Here is a 6,204-nt window from a genome sequence, read left to right as displayed (position 1 = left end):
CCCACCGCCATCCCTCGCCCAAGGGATGATGGCTTTTATCTCTATGAGGATGTACCCACCTGTCTCACTCCAAAGACCTCAGGCTTCTCCAGGCCAAGACTCGGCTATTTTTCCTCAGAATGCCTCTTGGTCCCAACTTAGCAGAGTGATGCTGAAAACCGCCCAGTAGTTCCGCCCCTCCCCCCCACCCACCGCCACTGAGGCATCCAGAGAAGAGAAAAGAACCCCAGCCCTGTGGATGGAGCCCCCACTTTTGTCTGAACCGAGCCTGAGAAGGAAGTTCTTGTATCTGTGGAAGACACTCAGGATGCCCCACTCCACGCCTACCACCATTTGCTTATTTTTTTAATTAGCAAAATGAGCCATCTTCATTGTCACAGTGCAGAAGGTGTAAAGAAAATAGTAAAGTCGTCTCCCTCCCTCCCCCTCACAGTTCAGCTCCCCAGATACCCAGCGTCCAGAGTTGACCACGAAGACTTCCCACGTTTTTCTGTCAATGGAAGCACATATCAATACTTTTGATAAAAGCCAAGCAGCGCTATATATCCTTTTTATTGCTTTATTTTCCTTTACACATGACTATCTCCTTTCCAGGTCTGTGGGCTTCCTTGGTGGCTCAGATGGTAAAGAATCCGCCTGCCAAGCAGGAGACTCGAGTTCGATCCCTGGGTTGGGAAGATCCCCTGGCGAAGGGAAATTGCAACTCACTCTGGTATTCTTGCCTGGAGAATCCCATGGACAGAGGAGCCTGGCGGGCTACAGTCCCTGGGGTCGCAAATGGTTGGACAGGCCTGAGCGTGTCCAGGTCATGTCACTTCCAGGTTTCTATGAGGGGCGGCCCGGCTCTGTCTCGTGGCTGCAGCGTGTTCTCTTGTGCGCATGCTCCTGCAGGCGGAGGTCCACTCCCCGAGGGATAGGCACAGAGGCTGTGTCCCGTCTTGCCCTCTCAGGGCTGCAGAGGACAGGCTGGCCTTCCCCAGCAGGCAGCATTGCTGGCATCGGAGGGGTGCTGTCCTGAGGGTGCACGGGGCGGACCAGGGAGCCTGGGGGAGGCAGGATCCCCCTCCCCTTCCACGGGGACTGGCTGGGGGACCATGCCAGGACCAGGGCTGGGTGCGGAAAATGGCCTTGGGGAAAACAGGGTCCAGGGCCCCAGTCCTCATGGAGGCAGGGGAAGGAAGCCCCTTACCCCGCTGCCTGGGGGCCCTGGGATGTGGAAGCCACGGTGACAGGACGCAGCCTGGGTGGTCTGGGTCAGGTTCCTCCCTGCGTCCTCCCGTCCTCCCATGAGGAGGTGGAGTGGTCCGTGTCCCTCAGGTGGAGGGGGCCAGCTCTCTCTCCTCCTCCTGCTGGGCTCCAGTCCTGGCCTCCCTCTCCCCTCCAAAATGCCTCCATGTCCCAGAGGGGGACCTCGTGGCCCCAGATGGCACCTAAGTCAGCCAGGAGGGGCTCTGTCTGCAGAGAGGTGGTGTCTTGGTTCTTGATTTTGTTGTTTGTGCATCGGTGGGAATATTCAGTGTGGCTTCTGGAGACAGGCTGACCTGTGTTCCATGACACTTCCATCTGTTCCAAGCTCCAAATCCTTGAGCCTCAGTTTCCCAATCATTAAAATGGGGGCATTGACAGCACCTACTTCATAGGGTGATTGTGGGGACTGGGTGAGGGGGTCCACGCAACGAGTGTTAGGTATTATGTATGGGCTGTGTGTGTGTCGGGGGGTACGTGTGTGTTGGGTATGGTGTATTGTTTCTGGTACGTGTGTGTTAGGTATGGTGTGTTGTTTCTGGTACGTGTGTGTTGGGTATGGTGTGTTGCTTGTGGTACGTGTGTGTTGGGTAGGGTGTGTTGCTTGTGGTACGTGTGTGTTGGGTATGGTGTGTTGCTTGTGGTACGTGTGTGTTGGGTATGGTGTGTTGCTTGTGGTACATATGTGTTGGGTATGGTGTGTTGCTTGTGGTACATGTGTGTTGGGTATGCTGTGTTGTTTCTGGTACGTGTGTGTTAGGTATGGTGTGTTGTTTCTGGTACATGTGTGTTAGGTATGGTGTGGTGCTTGTGGTATGTGTGTTCAGTATGGAGTGTGTGGGTTGTGTGTTATACACAGTGTGCATGTGAAGGGATGTGGATGCGGCATGTGTGGTGTGTGTACATGTGTGTCTCACGTATGTCAGGTTCTCAGCATCTTCTGTGCCCTCTGCCCCCACCAGGCACTCTCTCCATTATCGCAGGAGCCTGGACTCTATCCCCCTCTCCCAGAATCACTGCTACCCCTAAATCTTCCTTGTGGCTGATGGACAAGCTTTGTTGACTGGGGGCCTGGGAGGGCCCGAGGACAACCCTGGGAAGCAGAAGACACCCCATTCTCTAACCACTTCCCTTCCCGGCGCCCCTCCCCAAACATGGAATGCAGATCTGCATGGGCCTCATGTTCAGTGGAGTTCGGGTCAACAAGGCCGTGGGAAGTTGCTTTCACCTCTCTGGGTGAGTTTCCCCATCTGGAAAAAAAAAGGATGATAACAATGAAGTCCTAAGATTGTTTAAGCCTCTCCTTTGCTCCCACCAAATAAGTAAGCAAACAAACAAGCAAAAAAAAAAAAAAAGCAGATGGACCAGAAAAAGCTCAACCCCCCCAGAGGCACTAAGAGCAGAAGGAGCTTGTGCCCAAGCGGGCCATCAACACAGATCCACATACCACACGGGCTCCTGGCATGAAGTGAGATTCTCCAGTCACTCTTCACAAGTGGGGGCCCCCACTCTCCCCCATTGTGTTTATTGACATAAACCATTTGCCCCTATCCCCCCAACCCTGCATGGCTCTGGTGGAATACCTAGATTTGCAGGGCAGGTTGAGCCAGGTGGAGAGGAGCTGAAAGGTGAGCTGTAGGTTCCCCAAGGAAAGGGCTCTTCAGACACCATGGCAGGGGGCACAGCTGGCTCACAGCACCCTATGCCAACAGAACACTGTCACGGCTAACACTCATGTTCATGCCTCATCCTGAACCAGCCCCCTCTCACCAAGCAATTTCTCACCGTGGCTGCCAAGAAGAGATGTGATGGGAATAAGACCCCATATGTGTGTAGACCCTTGTGAGTTCTTCAAGGCATGTTCACAGATCGTTTATCATACTAGATAGTGATCGGGTCTCTTCCCCTCTCAAGTCCTCAGTGTTCTTATCTATAAAACAGGGCTGTGATGCTGAAGCTGAAGCTCTATTCTTTGGCCACCTGATGTGAAGAGCTGATTCGTTGGAAAAGACCCTGATGTTGGGAAAGATTGAGGGCAGGAGGAGAAGGGGGTGACAGAGGAGGAGATGGTTAGATGGCATCACCAACTCAATGGACTGAGTTACAGCAAGCTTAGAGAGATGGTGAAGGACAGGGAAGCCTGGTGTGCTGCAGTCCATGGGGTCACAAAGAGTCAGACACAACTCAGTGACTGCATAACAACAAATGATGATGAATCAGTGAGCTAAGGATGTGAGGTTGCTGGCACAGAGCCCCACGTTTGGTAAATCTTAACCAGGGGAAGTCTTGTGGCAGGTGGTGCCATTGTTCCCAGTGATCCTGGGCCCTGAAAAGGTGACGCCTCCCCGCCCCGGTCAGTGACCCTCAGTGCCTCCCTACGGGCAGGGCAACATTCACACACTGGCACACTCACAGACAGCAGACTTGGTCATGTGAATTGCTCTGAAGCCACACACAGCATGCCCCATATGCATACATGCAGCACACACCACACATATAACATATAACACACCACCCACACCAGGTATGTGTGGGACTGCCCTGGTGGCCCAGTGGCTAAGACTCTGCAGTCCCAATGCAGGTGGCCCAGGTTTGATCCCTGGTCAGGGAACTAGATCTCACATGCCGCAACTAAAGCTCCTCCGTGCCACAACTAAATTGATGGCTCCAGGGCAGCCAGATAAGATAAATAAATAAATATCTTTTTAAAAGATGGCATGTGAAGCAGAAGGGCAAGCAAACTGTGGCCAACATTAAACCTGAATGAAAATAAACCTTTCCCATGGTAATCTACTGATATTTAAGGGATATTTGCTATGTAGCATAACCTAGCAAAATCTGACAGATACAGAAATTGGTCCCTAGAAATACTGGCGACAACAAAGAGCTGTAGCCCCTCCCTGGGAGTAGGTAACAGGTGACAAGGAGTCAGTTACTGGAGGTAAGAAACAAGACTACCCGTGTTATGCAGTGGGGCTTCCCACGGGGCGCTACTGTGAGGAACTCACCTGCCAACGCAGGAGACCTAACAGACATGGATTTGACCCTTGTGTTGGGAAAATCCCCTGGAGGAGAGCACAACAACCCACTCCAGTATCCTTGCCTGAAGAATCCCATGGACAGAGGAGCCTGGCGGCTGTGGTCCAAAGGGTCACAAAGAGTCGGACACCCCTGAACTGACTTAGCACGTGCTGTTCAGTAGGAAACATTTGGGAGGCTTCTTGCCTATAACAGCTTTACAAAGCTGATACTATCCAGCACTTGTGGTTTTAGTTGAAGACCTTGGGAAACAGAAATGTCTGGAATATCCTGGTTGCTTTTCACTACCTGTCATGGGTTGAATCAAGACCCCCAGTTCACATGTTGAAACCCTAATGCCCAGGACCTCAAAATATGAGTGTGTTAGTCACTCTTGAGACCCCACGGACTGTACCCACCAGGCTCCTCTGTCCATGGGATTCTCCAAGCAAGAGTACTGGAGTGGGTAGCCATTCCCTTCTCCAGGAGATCTTCCCGACCCATACAGGGTCCTTAAAGAGGTGATTAAGAGACAGTGAAGTCATCAGAGTGGGTCCCAATCTAACATGACTGGTGTCCTTCTAAAAAGAAGAAACGTGCACACAAACACATACAGAGGGGAGACGACGTGAAGACAGGGAGAATATGGCCCTCTACACAGCAAGGAGAGAGGCCTGGAACAGACCCTTCCTTTCCGGCCTTCAGAAGGAACAGCCCGCTGACACTTTGACTGTGAGAGCCAGCCTCCAGAATTGAGAGAAAGCAAACTCACACACTGCCTTGCACACACACTGTAGAAAACAGACGCCCTCCAAAAGGAATTAGTCTGCTTGCAAGCCGGAAAGAAAGGAAAAGGAAAGAAAGGGAAAATCCAGAAATTGGGAATGCGCAGAGTTGAAAAAATGCAACTATTTCTCATCTCTATCGAATGAATGAGAAAGGAAGCAAGTGCTCAGAGGCCTGGAGCCTGTGGGAGCACGCAGAGATGCCATCAGGAGAAGGGGGTCCCCGTGGAATGCTGAGCTTGGGCATAAACACCTCCTCCCCAGTGGAAAAAGGCACATCCCCAACTCCGCAAACAGCAGAAATTTACTTTCTCCCAGGCTTGGAGTCTGGAAGTCCAAGATCAAGCTGTCAGCAGGCTTGGTTTCTTTTGAGGCCTCTCTCCTCGGCTTGTGGACGGCCATCTTCTCATTGTGTCCTCACGTGGTCTCGTCTCTGTGTGCACGCACACGAGTCTGGTGTCTTTGTGTGCGTCCCTCTTCTTATAAGGACACCAGTGGGTTAGGACGCACCTCAATGACCACCTTGCAACTTAATTACCTCTTAAGATGTCCCTGGCAGTCCAGTGGTTAGGGCTCTGTGCTTTCACTGCCCAGGCCCCAGGTTCAATCCCTGGTCAAGAAGATGCGGCAAGTTGTGGGACTTGGCCAAAAATAAACAAAAGAACAAGTAAACAGATCAACAAAAAGTTAATTGCCTCTTATAAGCCATCTCTAAACACAGTCACATTCTGAGAGACTGATAGGTAGGACTTGGAAAAGACCCTGATGCTGGGAAAGACTGAAGGCAGAGGAGAGGAGGGAGACAGAAGATGAGATGGTTGGATGGCATCACCGATTCAATGGACATGAACTCGGGCAAATTCCGGGAGATGGTGAAGGGCAGAGAGGCCTGGCGTGCTGCAGTCCGTGGGGTCACAAAGAGTCGGACACGACTTGGCAACTGAACAACAACAACAACAGTGGGATTTCAACATACAAATTTTGGGGAGACACAATTCAGTTGACAACTCTGTGTGAGACCAGAAAACATTACCCTGTATATAGAGATCTGTATTAAGAGAAGCATGAGGGTGTGGGCGGGGGTGTTTACTCAGTTGCATTTAGCTGGCAGCTGGGCTGGAAGGTCAGAGAAGTCTTACTTTGTAGGTCGGGCACC

At 51.8% G+C, this 6,204-nt stretch overlaps 1 long non-coding RNA gene across 1 annotated transcript; it reads right to left on the bottom strand.

The window, feature by feature from the left end:
* Positions 1 to 582: 582 nt before the first annotated feature.
* On the bottom strand, positions 583 to 5,677 carry LOC133064397 (uncharacterized). Its single transcript, XR_009694626.1, has 3 exons — positions 5,587 to 5,677; positions 5,357 to 5,481; positions 583 to 2,495 (listed from the first exon to the last, which is right to left on the bottom strand). It is a non-coding gene; the product is annotated as an uncharacterized LOC133064397 (long non-coding RNA).
* Between the last annotated feature and the right edge of the window lie 527 nt (positions 5,678 to 6,204).

This window comes from Dama dama, chromosome 11 (genome assembly GCF_033118175.1).
Source record: "Dama dama isolate Ldn47 chromosome 11, ASM3311817v1, whole genome shotgun sequence".
NCBI classification, from domain to species: Eukaryota; Metazoa; Chordata; class Mammalia; order Artiodactyla; family Cervidae; genus Dama; species Dama dama.
Note: the sequence above shows the minus strand (reverse complement) of the source record. Positions and strands in the feature narration are given on the sequence as shown.